The sequence below is a fragment of the Crocodylus porosus genome, unplaced genomic scaffold (genome assembly GCF_001723895.1).
Source record: "Crocodylus porosus isolate Cpor-Errol unplaced genomic scaffold, CroPor_comp1, whole genome shotgun sequence".
NCBI classification, from domain to species: Eukaryota; Metazoa; Chordata; order Crocodylia; family Crocodylidae; genus Crocodylus; species Crocodylus porosus.
In genome coordinates this window covers 73,443,605-73,458,770 of record NW_017728909.1, presented here as the reverse complement: position 1 = coordinate 73,458,770, position 15,166 = coordinate 73,443,605, and the positions used below count along the sequence as shown (strand labels likewise).

Genomic DNA, 15,166 nt, shown 5'->3' with positions numbered 1-15,166 from the left:
TTTTTTTGCACCGGTCCTGGAAGCACTGCAATACCAGGTCAATGCATGGAGTGGATGGAGCACACTCCGGTTCCACCACCCAATACCAAAAAGAATCTGCTCACACACACACATGTGTTTTACTTGCAATCCCACTGAAAATTTGCGAAAGAACCCAAAATTGAACCCAGACCCTTTGTCACAGGCCAGCTGGGCGCTGTGAGTATATCAATTTAGTTGCAGACTGACTGAGCACTGCAACTTTATTAGCCACTGGGCTTTTTGGTTCAGGGTCGAGAAGGTGATGTTGGAAAGGAAAGAAATGACAAGTTTTACTTACAAAAAGGAACGAATTTTACTTATGATAACGAAAGATATAGTTTGCATATATAATAGTTAATAAAAAGGTTAAGCTAATAAGCAGACAACATAACAATACAGATTAAAATTGACAGTGATAATAAAACAGATAAATTAACCAAGAGTTCCCACTTGGTTAGTAACTTATCGATAGTCCCTCGGTTAGAAGATGCATGTCAAGTCGAATCAGCAAAGTCAGATGTCTCTGAACTGGGCTACCCAATGGATGCCAGTGGAAGCCCCTCAGTCAGGATCTGGTCCTCGCTCTCACAGGGAGTAAGAGAGATCCGTGGGGGTATGGGACAGCAATGAACCTTCTGTTCTGTCCTTCCCGAGGGTTACTATGATGTGTGTGTTTTTTTATATTCTAATTATGCTAATTTTTTAGTTATGTAGCCATTCATAATATTGCTTTATAGGTGTTATCCTATGGGGTTAAAAGGTGTTAGAAATTATTATAATAAGTTACTGCCCAAGCTTGGGTTTATCCAATAAACAAATTGCAACACAGCATCTTCAGGTTTGAAATTAACATTACCCTGCCTAAATCCAGCCCTTTCAAAACTCTCTGACTATGCTTTTTTGAGCTATCCAGTACATTTCAAGAAAGGACAAGTTAGGCAGTTGAATCCAGTTTTTATCATCATCAAGGCTAAATTCTGAGCGAGAAAGAACTATTAGGTCAGGTAATTTCACAGCTATAGCTTTGTCTTCGAGGCCTAGTCAGTTCCACAAACAGTTACAAATTATATTTGCGGGTTACAAAAATACAAGCTTCATATTAGACAAAAGTTCCAAATGCCTCCAAGAAGCAGATATTTATTGCTTATTAATTTCTTTGGTTCTGTTCATCATACCCTTGAGTCCCAATCAAATACTTTAATGACAAAATAGTCCTTTCTTCTGGAGATTAGGCTCTAACTGAAGAATGGGTATGGTGAAAATAAATATTTTTGTAATTTTGAACTTCTCAAAGAACATGGTAGAGAGACACAACAGGAAGACATCAACGTTATTTTGCAACAACCTTTGTGGTTTTAATTTTTTTTATTGTTCTTAATTGAAATTTAGACAAAACCTTCTGATGTTTTTACAAAACCTGAATTATATCATAGGTCTGTGTGTGTATGTAGTTGGATGGATATGGTACAGCCGTAGACTGTGGGGAACTCAGAGATGTTTTCATCTCAGATACTCAAAATCTGGCAAAGTGGGGACTTGGCCCTGGGTGTCTCACATCCCAGACTAGTGCCTGAACCACCCATGGGTAAAAAAAAAGAGTCTTTCTAACCTCTCCTCACCTAGTAGAGTTTAGTAGAAGCTGATATGTTTCTGCTCCAGCGAAACAACATATTTCAGCAAAATTTATGTCCCAGCAAACTCAAATTGTAAACAGTGGGGAAAAAAACCCTGGTAATATATTAAAGAGAAGAGCTCAGATGAAGATAGATAAAAAATATGGAACCATGTCAGATGATCTGAAGAATGGTAGCATAAAACATGATCTTCTTGTCTGTGAGAGGGTGAGCAATTTTTATTGTTCAGGTTCCTCTCTCAAATTGGTATTAAATGCAACCTACATTTCCCCCCCCAAAAAACGTAATTGCTAGCACACGTAAGGGTTTCTTACAGCATTATCTACCTAGATGAGGCAGGACTTATTTATTTACTTTGGTGAGACAAGGAACAGCAAAATATTTGTTTGATGCTGTAAAAGCAGTCGATCCTACTGAATTAAGTTTCACATACAACATTTTAGTTTAGATATGCATACATTACAAAGACTTGCATTCAGTAAAGCTACATAGACTCTTAACCCTTTTTTAAGTTGAACTGTTCTCCCTGTATTCATCAGACACAAGTTCTTGTACTATATTTACCATTTAAGGGGTATCAAACAGGGATATATTATAGAACTTTATTGTTTACTTTACCCATCCTCAGGGTTGCCGACCCAAGAATTTTTTTTTTTTTAACTGAGAATCTGCAAATTTTACTAACAACCAATCCTTTTTACTGACACATGGTTTTACTAATATCTGTTTTACATAATGTAATGCAACATTCTGCTAGGCCCTAGATGGCAGTTAGAAGGTCTTGGTTCAAATTTAGGAGTTTAACACCAACACCAGGGGGGAAAAAAATTAGTTGTCAGTAAAAGGTTTGCAGATTCTCAGCTAAAAAAAAAATTTTGGGGTTGGCAACCCTGCTTGACTAAAGCAATGATATTACACCATGTTGTTCCTGCCTGGGGGTCCCCTACTCACCCAACACCCTGACACCCCTGACTGGATCCCATGTCATGCTGCTCCCCCCTCCCCAGCCCACTCTGCAACCAGATTCCTGCCAGCCCTGCTCTCTCCTCCCTGGCACCTGCCCCCTCTCCCCCTCCTCCTAGCCCCACAGCTCCATCCTTCCCACAATGCCTCCCTCCCTGTGTGTGACCTGGAAATGCACCGCTCTGCATACCTTCAAGGTGAGCACTGAGCAGTCATTACAAGCAGCTAATATCTGGGACATGCAGTGGCAACATTTGGCTATGGCAGGAAAGGAGAAGGAACTACAGAGCTCCAGCAGGCCAGAAAGCTCTGATAGTTCACTGCAGGATGCCAAGCAGTGCTCCTGCTTAGACACCAGGTGGTGCAGCTCTGCTCTCTCTCTACACCATGCACAGCTGAATCTAGCTTCATTCCCATGATGGATTGTGAAAGGTGATCACTGTTTTTTAGTTTTTTACAGACATCTCACTTTTTCTTTATGGACTTCACAGACAGGCATTTTAGGCTGTTTTTTTTTCATGGACTTCCTGTTAATTTACAGTTGGCAACCTTGCCCATTGTACTCTTTGAAAGTAGCAATCATGAGTCAACACATGATCCTATGAAGTCCTCTAATTCCTTAGACAATGTACAAAACTCTCCTCTATATGTTGTTACTATTTCCATATAGTATAGGAATTAAAGCAGATAAATTCTTTAATTCTGGAACTTCTTGAAGCATCAGACATATTTCACTTTATCTCAGGGCATAACATAAATAGAAAAACAATGTATGCCATTGATCTAAACAACCACATTGTCTCCAGAAGGTGATAAAATATCTGGCAATTATTTTTGAGCATGCTTTAAAGGGCATGAGTTCTTTGAATTTGACTCCATTCTTCAGAAAACAAAAACAGAATTTCAGAACTGAAATGACTTCCACATAAGATGGATAAAGAAGATAAATTTGCCAAAAGCAGTGCCAGCAGAAAAGTTAAATTATGTATTCAATTCTCTACCCATTCCTATTATTTTAAGAAATTAGACAGGAATGTCTGATTTATTTAACTGAGATGGAAATAGGCTTGGGAGAGAAAGAATTCAGCACTTTGATAGCTTAGGAAACACAGAAGGATTTGTCTAATAGTCACTAGATATTTTTGAATATTTGCCTTTGCCCAGCAGAATGAAGGGCTATATTCTGCCTTGTCGCATGCAGGTATGAAAGGAGTTGTCTTCCAAGCCCTCACATCATTCTTTGTTACCTGTTTGCATATGATATGGCCTTCTTGTTACACTAGCACATACTTGTGGAGCACTCATCTCAATTTGTTGACATCTTAAATGGTGCTGCACTGTTTACGGTTCATAGTCGCAATCACAGGTGACAGAAATATTGTGAAAATCCAGTTCTTCATTATATTCTTTGCCCAGCCAATTAGTATGAAGTCTTTCTCTAGTCTGCAGTGCTGCATTTGTACCCTTGTTGCTGAAGGTGACAATGAAAGTGGCAAAAATCTTTGTTATAACTTCAGTCACCTCATTCAACTGCTCAGGAAGAAAATATGCAGGGGCGTGTACACCTGCAATTCATTTGAAGCAGTAAACTCTGGTGCATATTGTGCCAGAGTTTATTGCTCCTGGGCACTGCATTTATATGTGTGCCTGGTACTGCAACACATTGAGCCAGGCTGGAGTAGTCCTGACTGGTAGGAAGTTTGGGGGGACAGCCTGCCAGCTTGGGTCTGCTTCAACCTGGTTCAACATGCTGTGGAGGGGCTGGCTGGGGCAGAAAAGTGCTCCAGTGTGATGCTAGCCAGTAGGCAGGCAGCCCCTGCACTGAAGCACCCTCATGCCCCAGCCAGCCCCATCAGCATCTACATGTATGTTGCTGTGTACTAAAAAAAACTCCTCGACAGGATAGTACTTGTATTTACAAGTACTACCCCATTGTGGAGTTTACTGAACCCTAAAAAGGGCACAGATTGAGATGTTTACTGCTGAGCTAATTAGGTAGCTCCACAGTAAATATCTTGTGAAGACAAACCCAGGGACACATAGGCTATTGATATTTGCAGTTTTAATGCATTTGGTGAAATAACAGTAGCTAGTGTTTAGTGCAGAGTCCAGGATCCTTCCATATGAGGACTGTTCCCATTCTGCACAAGAATGTTTGGTTTGAAGAATCTACATGCAAGTGTATGGAAGATTTCCTTCCAACTGGCATTAGGCAGACATATATAACTTAATCTTTGCCTGGAGATGGATAATACAATCTTTTATGGATGTAATTTCAGACATAGTGTAAAGCAGATTCATCTCCCATTGAAGTCAAGAGGGAATGTTCTTGCTTACAGTAGATTAAATACAACGTCCCTATGGGCAAAAGATAGTTTCTCTAGGAAAAATATTTTCTATCTGCACCAGGAATTACAATGAGATTTCTATGATGAGCTTTGAAAGGGGAAACAATTCCCCAAACACCATACATGCAGATATAAAATGATACCTTTTCAGTGAGACAGATTTGCATGATGCTTTTTTAAAGGTTATTGCAAAATAATGAAAAAATTAAAGTTGCTAAAAAAAGCAGCTGATTGGAATCCATTAGAAATGTATTTTCTTAGACTTATAACCTCCATGTCCTTAAAAAGATTATAGTAGCAGCTTTAAAGTACTTATATTGTTTCCAAGAGGGAAAATGGAATGACTTTTTAAAATGTGGCAGGTGCACATTTGCCATACAGTTCTACACCATGAGAACTGCAAATTCTGCAGGCTTATCAGGAGAGTAACCATACATGCCTCTAAATAGGTCAGTTCAAATCATTCAAATGACACTGAAGAGAAGTAGGAGAAGAAAGGGGAAGGAAACAGTTTACAACTTCCCATAACTGAATGGTATCAGTTCTGATTCAAAATAAAAATTCTCTCAATTTTCTTTCAACTTGCAAACCAGATACAAGATTTTGGATTTCCAAAAGGTTTGTTAAGGAATTCTCATCCCTATTCATTGCTCTCAAAATAACCAAAACAGAGCTATCCCAGTTCTTATCCAATGCATTGTGTTGCACACCAATCTGGTTTGTCTTTCAAACCTTTAAAAAAACCAACTGGTTTGTCTATCTTGAATTTTGTTTTGTTTCTTTCCAGATTGCTTTGGGCACTATTACACGTGCTCCAGGGGTGGGGGACCAGTGCTTTAATTAGAGTGACTCCTAGAGCTGCTTTAATTAAAGTGCCACTGCATTTTGTATATCAGTGTCTCCATGATTTAAAATGGAGGCAGGGGGCACTTGAACTAAAGCTCATTGACAAGATTTAGCTCAAGCACCCCTGCTGCCATTTTAAAGCATGGGGATGCTGAGACATGAGACATGGGAGGCTGCTGGAGTGCAGTAAATACCACACTCCACCAGACTCGATTAACGAAGTCTGCTCCAATGTACTGTAATTACAGCTGGTCAAAGCAGCCTCCATGCTTGAGTACAGGCACCCTTTAATTTCCATTTTCCTCTCTTTTCTTTTGAATTAATAGATGCCAAAATAGATAGTATAACAAACTTTGGATGGGGTAGCTATGATACAAATGAAACTAAGTTGATATGTCCATCTGGCAGTTGAGTCTCGTTTGTCAACAATATCATATAATTTACGGAGTTTTCTTGTTACTGTAGCCAAAGTATTAATGATCCTGACAATATTTTGTATCCAAAGCTACAATATTAGCAGGGGAAATGTGTAGGGGGTGCATGTGGGTACATGTGCACCCCGAGTGTGGTGGTGCACTCCCTACAAAAAGGTGCCACTGACACTTCTAGCAGCACCTGTGGGCAGTAGCCACTTGCCACTTCCCCTCCTCCCCCCCACCCCGCCCAACACTGTCAGTGGCATCTGCAGGTAGTCAGCAATCCTCACCGGCAGGCAACGCCACCTGCAGTTGGTTGCTGACCCCTGGGCTCGCCACCCCCTCTCCCCCACCCCGGACAGCACCAGTAGTGTCTGTGGGAGCTCCCCCTTACCGCTGTTGCACTCCCATCACCGCCACTGCACTCCTGCCACTGTCATGCCCCCCAAACCCCCAGGTGTGCCTACATGTGCAATTAATGCACACAAATAACCTCCGGAGCTTATTGCTCCAGAGTGTTTTGTTCCCAGGCACATCATTTGATGTGCACCCAGGAGAAAAAACTCCAGGGTTTATTGATCTGGAGTTTATTGATGCACAATATATTGAGCCTGGTCAGAGCAGCCCCAGTTGGCAGAAGCCTAGGGCTGCTCAGAAGCTGCTCTGACTGGGCTCAGTGTGCTGAGGAGGGGCTGGCGGGGCATGAGAGTGCTTCAATGTGGGGCTAGTTGGCAGGCAGCCCTTACACTGAAGTACCTTCATGCCCCAGCCATCTGGGCAGTATCTACATGAGCAGTATTCTGCTCAAAAAAACTCCAGAGTAGGCTAGTATTTACAAGTATTAGCCTGCTCCAGAGTTATAAGTTTTGTGTGACCTAACAGGGATGTATGTATAGACGTGGAGACATTTACTGAGGAGCTAATTAGACAGTTCTGCAGTAAATATCTCATGTGATGCACCCACACAGCTGTAGTTTACACTGATTTTATACCCTGACATAGATTACACAAAGATGTGGAGCAGCCATAGGAGCAGTCATCTAATAATAGCTGCTTGCTGTTAGTGCAATTATTAATCATAAATGACTACCATCTGGGCTAGATTCACCTTTTAGAGGGCCCTAGAGCAAGCAAACCTGTGGACTCCTACTCTCTCTCTCTCTATAAATTCACACACACACACGGGTGGGCTCAGGGAAGAGTTGAATTAAACCGGGTGCTGTCTCTGAGGTAGGGCAGTCCATGGCCCACTAGCCACCCACTTGGGGGGGGCCACCACTGTGGAGGAAAAGCGTGGGGTTCCCCACAGCTCAGGGCCCTAGGCATGTGCCTAGCTTGCCTATGTGTTAATCCAGCCCTGGCTACCATAGATTGGAAACAGGTAGACAACACCTAAATTAGTGTACCTTAAAAAAGGGTAATTTAACTACAGATTTTTTCTGGACTGACTTCACCCTAGATTCAAGGCAGTTACACCAGTATAAGTGTTTATGTTATCTGACAACTCCTTTTTTATGTACTCTGGGTTATTAAACTGGTATAAATGTGTCATGTACCCAGGTCCTGAAGCTTGTATCATTTATTTATTATCACAAGGCAGGGGGACTCAGATGTGTCCATCTCCCACTTTTTTCAGACTTGCCTGAACCTCTCTGCATGATCCAGCACACACACAGGGCTGGAACAAAGACTGGGTTTGAGTAGAAGCACTGAGGCAGAGGAACATGTACATCAAAATGCTCATTCTTATTGTTCTGAGTCCATTAACAATTAAGATTCAAACCCATGGGAGAGGGACCAGAGCAGCCCAACTCAAAGAGAGCAATCATGCAAGGGAACCAAGGAAATACTAAGTCTACAGAGACAATGCAAAGTTAAAGACCTCCTGTATGTGGGGAGTATAGGTCTCCTACAAATCCCTAGTGATAATCTAGGTATATCCCCATCTTGGAGTAGGCCTCACAAGTGCCCCCCATGTGCAGCAAAATACCTATCACCAAACACGTGGATCTAGAATTTTGAAAAGGGCAGAGGGGTGCAGATGGTGAGGTGCATCATCACATATAAAACAACACATTTTTTCTCCAGTTAAAAATAAGCTAGAAGCTTTATTTATATGTTAGGGGCCTAGGGCTGTACTATTCAATTTGAGATTGAAGCAAAAACAAATGCAACTTGGAATGAGTTAAAAACAATCTACAGCGCTGTGAAATAGGAGATTAATTACTAGGAACAGCCAAAAGACAGCAGAATTGCAGAACAAAGAATAGATTTATTGGTAAAACACCAAAACCATTAAAAAGGAGAGGGGTAGTTAACACCTGTGGAATGAAGAATTTAAAAAAGGGATTAGGTAGATTGCAATGAACCATGAAGTCAATTGACTCCCTCAGCACTGCCTTACTAGAAATGCCATTGCCATTGCCACTTTCAGACTGTTGGTTTCAAACTTTGGGTGGACCAGGAATCATGTGGTACAACTGCACCAGTGCACCTCTCCTGGATCTGCCCCGGTACTACCACCCCACTTCCCTTGCATGGTATCTGCATGAAGGTATGGGATTTCCATGCAATGTCCTCACAAAATTCCAGAGGGAAAAACATCTCAATCCACATGCCTATATAACAACTTCTGCACTTAAGTACACTACTAAAAAGGGGGTTTTTTTCTTTGTAAGATCCCTGATGTTCAAGCTGGCAAAATACTGAAATTGGTTAGAGAGGCAAAAGCAATTGAATCAGTCCATGAAAGGTGAAAGAGCTGAAAATACAGCTGCTTAACTCAATGCACAGAAAGCACCTCCTGAGCGTTCATGAACTTGCACTCAGCATGGGTGTTTACAATATTTTAATGGATTATTTCCTCCCAGCATGTGGAAATGTACGTCTTTGTCTGACACCTCAGCAAAAAGCAATGTAACTTTTCAGTGGTCTGACCACTGCAACCATATGCAAAAGACTGAGAGCTGCTATGTATATTTTTAGAGCTCGGAAAGACCGTAGGCAATGAGATTCAGTTACCCCAAGTAATTAGATGGTGTAGATATTAAGCCATGATCATATCCTGAGCTACTTTGATTAATGAAACCGTTTTTTTCTCTGAAAAAAAATGCTGCCCCATCTTATTATGCCACCCCTTTTTCATTCTCCCTTCTAGTTGATAATTCTCATTTCTTTCTATCATATACACAGCAACCTAACAAATACACTGTTTAGTAATATTGTAGTCTCCCCCTCTCCACCCTGCCTGGGCCACCCGAAGACCAAGAAGAATTGACTCATAAGTGAAGAGCCTACCTGCTGTAGGGTTGACTCCAAGGGCTCCATTTTACTTTCTTACTTGCAGAGTAGGGTGGCAGCTTATAAGCTAACTCATTCAGAAAGGCATGAGCTTTTGAAGGCTACAGCCTACTTCATCCAATTACTTGCTAGGGTGTGTATCTTTTACTTCCACTGATGAGGATTTATTCACATGAGTAGCTCTTCAAATAAGTGGCAAAGGGATCAATGAAATAGCAAAGCCAATGGAAACTATCCAAGGTCTCACAGCAGCAGCTAGAACCACAAAGCACCAGACAGAATCCACACTGAGAGCTAGATTTAGTGCAAAGACTGTGGTATAGTTTATATACCAGGACAGGAATGTCTTAGGAGAATGTTATATGTTAGCAATGTTACTAAATTCTTTTTTTCACCTTTAATCCATGTAGGACAGCTGGGGATGGCAGTGTAGAAGGAATCCTACCTCCATACTGGAGGAAATGTGCAGCTTGCCATCTGGCTGTGGGTGACCTTGGCAGAAATGCATAGAGCTGTCATCCTTATTTTCCTCCTGAGATGATGTGTCACCATTATAAACCTATCTTTTGTTAAGATGGGTTTACTCTTATGATCTCACTAGTTTCCCTTAATAAGTGGGTATGATCTCTCCAGGTAGTTAGCTGTGTTAGTCTGGAGTCAGGCAGAAGGCAGGGTATAGTTGCACTTTCTCGACTAACTAAATCAGAAATGTATAGTGTAAGCTTCTGTAAACTTCAGCTCATTTCATCAGTTGCTGTGAAAGGACATGCACAGAACAGTGTATAAAATGGAAAAAGTGATTTGAATACAAAAGACAGGGAAAATAAGGAGAAATTGGAGAGGGAAGAAAGAGAGGGGAGAGCCAAACAGTGCTGGTAGAGGCAAACAAGCAGTAAACCTATAGGAATGAAGAGGGCATGTTTACATGAAATGCTTTACTTGAGGTTAGAGCTAATTATTACACACTAAGCCTCACCATCTACACAGCAGACACATACTGTTCAGTAACTTGCTCTAATCTTAATTTGCTTGATTACTTACTACACAGTAGCACACGTGTGGACGTCACACTGGTGCAAATATGCTCCTGGTCTGCCAGGCAGTGGGGGTGAGAGATTGCTTCCCCTCGGGAGCTGCCTGTGCTAGGGTGGGCTCCACCACCAGGGACCATGCAGCAGGGAGCTCCCAGCCCCACCCCACAGTAGTGGGCCCCAGCTGGGAGATCCTTATCTCTTATCCTGAGGCAGGGGGACACTGTCCTCAACTAGGCTCTGGTGGCAGAGTCCAACCTAGCAGCAGGCAGGGAGCAATGTCCCAGACCCTGCCAGGAGACAGATATCTCCTGGCCCCTTGCCCCCTGCCAGCCCCTGGGCTAGAACCCAGAGGGAGCCTAGAGCTCCCCCTGGCTGCTGAAGAGGCCCAGTGTAGGGCCACAGGAAATATGAACAGTCTGCTGCTAGGAACAGCAAATCTGCTCCTGTGTCCCTGCATGTGTAGAGGCGTGCTTGGGAAAGCTTACTCCTGCATAATTTGTATGTTTAGATGTGCCCAGTGGTCACAAAAATTAATCCAGGTAATGAGATAAGAATCCATAGTTTTCTTTAGATCATACTTACCACAGTTTAGATGATTTGTGGATGATTTCTTGTTCCACAGTTTTGTGTTAAAGACTGTTTTAAACATTTTGTTGTCTAAGAGCTGTTACCCCAAGTCAGCCATGGAGTATCCAGAGAAGATAAAGTGTTATGTTGGAATTGTATATCTTTCTGGAACTGATGTCAGATCGGTGTTTGTTCATTCTTACACATAAGGATCACCCCATGTGCCCAACATAGACAGCAGATGGACATGATAAGTAGGTGATGGCATATATGACATTGGTAGAGTTGCAAGTGAATGAACCTCTGATATTATAATCTGCATTATTTGGTCCAGAGATGATGTGGTCTGTATTGATGAAGGGACACATCTGCCATCTAGGTCTGTTGCAATGTCTGGTTTCTCAGTGAGAATAGCAGTTAAGTAGCCCATTGCTTCAGAGATGCTGTTTGAGGTTTGGGGGCTGTCTGCAAACCAAGTTTGCCCCTCACGGCTACCTTGAGACAGTTTTCCTTTTCCGGGAGGGGTTGGAGGTCATTACTGATGTCTCCAAAGGTGTTGAAGCTGGGGCTGTAGGTGACAACCAAAGGAATTCTGTTGTCCTTGTCCCAGGAAAACAGAAACTCCATTCTATACACTGCTTTGTTCCTGGCCTTTCACAGCATCTGATGTAGTGAGCTTGGGCTCACAAAAGTGTACATTATACATCTCTGAATTAGTTATTCCAGAAAGTGCAAATGTTCCCTGCCATCTCTCTAAATTGACCATGGCTTTTTTTGTGTGGTCAGTAATATACTGAGAATTACTGTTGAACAAAAAAGGGCAGCAGGTATGAGGCAGTCCCTGGCTGTAATCATCACAAAGTATCCCTAATACTAATCCAAGCTAACTCAGGTATGAGAAGGAATAGAGCTGACTTAGTGCAGTGTTGTTCTGTACCTAAAATCCCATTTCTCACTAGGGCTAATTACACTGGGTGAAATACTGTGCTGATATAGGTATAATTCTTCTGGTACCAAAGTTGTCTGGGGTACCTCTGTACAACACCATACATAGAGGCATGGTATATGTGACTTATTTGTACCTCAGCAATGTTTTATTACTGACATCAGTGGTTGATTGATTGGTGCAAACTATGAAAAATTTGGCCCCATAGGGTTCCTTGGTTATAGGTTTGGGCATGCCACATGCCCATAACAAGCTTCCAGATTCATGGCAGCAGAATTGGTATCATAAGTTAAAAGGTATGGGCTTGCTAACAAGACTCAAGAGTGAGTATTGGACCTGGGAGTCCAAAAAAAAAAGATAAGCATGCATTTTTAAAAAGAAAAGGGAAAAGAGCAGAGTCCTAAATGCTGAGAACTTAATCCAATAAATCTATCAAACAGACTAAATTGTGGCCCTAATGTCTGAGAGGAAAATAGAAAATTGCCACAAACACACGTTCACATAATAAGCAAATGTTAATGGATGTGCTTTGTTTGTGATAGTTCCTGAGAGATTTGCAATGAGCAAGGCTTTTCTGTATGGGCAATTCCACAGCATATGCTGGCACATCTAGGAAGAGTCATCCTGTCTAAGTACTTTCTACCATCTGCTAGGAGAAGTGAAAGATTAAAAAATGTTCTCTCTCACTCCTCTCCCCCTCCTTTTCACTTGCTTACCCAGTGCTTATATATTTATATACGCAACTCTTACTACATTCTTATTCATTTTGACCCATAAGGCTAAATGCTATGTTCTTCATATGTCATATAGTCCTCTTTTATAGGTTTCTCTTACATTTATTTCCTGTAGTTGAACTAAATTATAGTAATGGGTATAGAATGAAAATAAGAATGAGTAACTTTTCTGACTGACATAAAGACAGCCTCATGGATGTGTTGCTTTACATTCATATTTCCTTTGTGCTTCAAGAGGAGAAACTGCTGTTTACCACAGGCTGGGCAAGAAGAGGCATCAAACTAGCCAATAAAAAAAATGTGGAACAAGGGGATACCTGAATTTCTGCCACTCTCCACAGCTTAGGTAGCTGAGGTAGGCATCTCTATCTACTTGAGAGCCAAATCCTGGACTTTTCCTGAAGGGAGGTGCCTCCAAATGTTCTTTGAACGAATTAAACAGGGTGCAGTATTTTTAAAGATGTGGCCAGAAGTGGTGGAGCCACCCAACTTTTATATAATAGTCTAGTGGCTACAACACTTTCCCATGAAGCATAAGTCCTGGATTTGAGATCCTCCCTACCCTAAGAGACATTTCACAGGTGATTGGTAAGGGAGACATGGGGGGGGGGAGGGGAGGGCACATGCCTCCCCTGAGATTGAACTCTGACTTGGCATTGCTCAGGACAGGGCAGTTTTTTTGCTGTGCGGGCTGGCGGTGTGTTGCAGGGGTGGGGACACTAATCCATGGCACATAAGTATAGGAGTGGATATGGGGCTTTTGGCTCACCCCAGGCCTGCCCACAAAATGTGCCCCCCAAGACTCAGGAGGCACCCCTGATTTCAACCCACATCTGCCACCTCCCAGGACATGCCAGGTTTGTGGCTATGTTGCTGGATGGGAGAGCACTATCATAGCTGCGGAAGCTGAGCCAGTGTGCAAAAAAGAATGTGAGGTTCATGGGGCCAGAAGCAGAGAGCAAGAGAGGAGCATGGCTCCAAAACCTGGTAATGAGGGCACTCAGTTGGGAGGGCTGGAGTTGTGGGCTCCAGTCTCCTTTTCCCAAGATTGTTTCTGTTCTTTTATTTTGATTTTATCCATTAGATTTGTATCTGCCCTATCCAAAAGGCTCAGAGTGGCTTACAATAAATAAACAACCCAGAGATAGGAGTTGATAAACAAGATCCTGAAATCTGAGAACTCCAACTCTCTCCTTCACTCCCCGCAACCACTGCCTTCCTGTTCAAACTCACCCACAAGCAAACCCTTCCCATCACTCCAGCCATGCCTCCCAGCTGCCACTCGTATTTGAATGCATGCAACCTTTTTCTGTCTTTCCCCTAAGTCCCACCCCACTACCGCACTTCAGTCCCACAGAAGATGCCCTCACCTTCCACCAATGTCCCCACCCAGCCCATACCCCCTGTCCTACAGAGCAGCTCTGGCTGTCACCCCCTCCTCAAAAAGCACGTCTAACTCCTTCAGATACAATACTACATTTCAAAAGAATCCTAACAAAAAAGTAAAACAAAAAGAAAGACCCTTGATCCTCACCTCGGTCATCACCAAAGGACACGCTTAAGCATTTTTAATCGAATGACAGGTTAATGTAAAATGCATAAAAAGCCCTAGGAGCAGATACCAGAACCCAGGGCTCTGGTTCGGTATTCTCTCAGACTGAAGACAGCCCAGAACCCTGGTCTCTTACTGCTTGAATGACAAGTCTAACCAGCAGCCTCTTGTGTAAAAGACAGGTGGTGGGACAACCATGACCAGCTCCTGCGCCTTATCTATGTTTTAAAAACAAAGTAACTACAACTGCATTTTTGGGGAGGGCCTGATCTTGCTGGTATGCGTTAGGCATGTGTAACAGGGTGAGGTACCTGGGGGGTGGCTGTGTTACCCCCAGGTCCTTAACCATGCCAGTCTTGCCCTACAAGCACCCTTGTACTCACCTGCCATGTCTTGATGGTATGATGAATATAGGGAGGCTGCCCTTGAGCTTTAGTTTTGGATGTGGTCAGGCTAGATCCTATCAACCTTGTTTCTAAACCCCCTGATATCCCACTTCACTGTGGATGGTTCCTGAGTCTCTAAACCTTATGGGCCATATGCGTGGCTCCAACCATCCCTTTACCATGCCCCAAGTCTCGCAGATGATACAGGCATTGTCTTGTCTAGGCCTCTTATTAATTCAGCTCCTTGTCCTTGTTGGGCTCTCTGTAGCCCCGTTTCAAGTGCTGCGCCCTGTCTGGCGCTGGGGTCTGTGCCCCCCAAATACTGCTCCCTGTCTGGCGCTGGGGTCTGTGCCCCCCAAATACTGCTCCCTGTCTGGCGCTGGGGTCTGTGCCCCCCAAATACTGCTCCCTGTCTGGCG

The 15,166-nt window shown here is 42.8% G+C and overlaps 1 protein-coding gene across 1 annotated transcript in view; it reads left to right on the top strand.

Moving 5' to 3' along the window:
- TMEM232 (transmembrane protein 232) overlaps positions 1-15,166 on the top strand; it is a 123,818-nt gene that overhangs the window by 103,705 nt on the left and 4,947 nt on the right. The window lies entirely within an intron of this gene.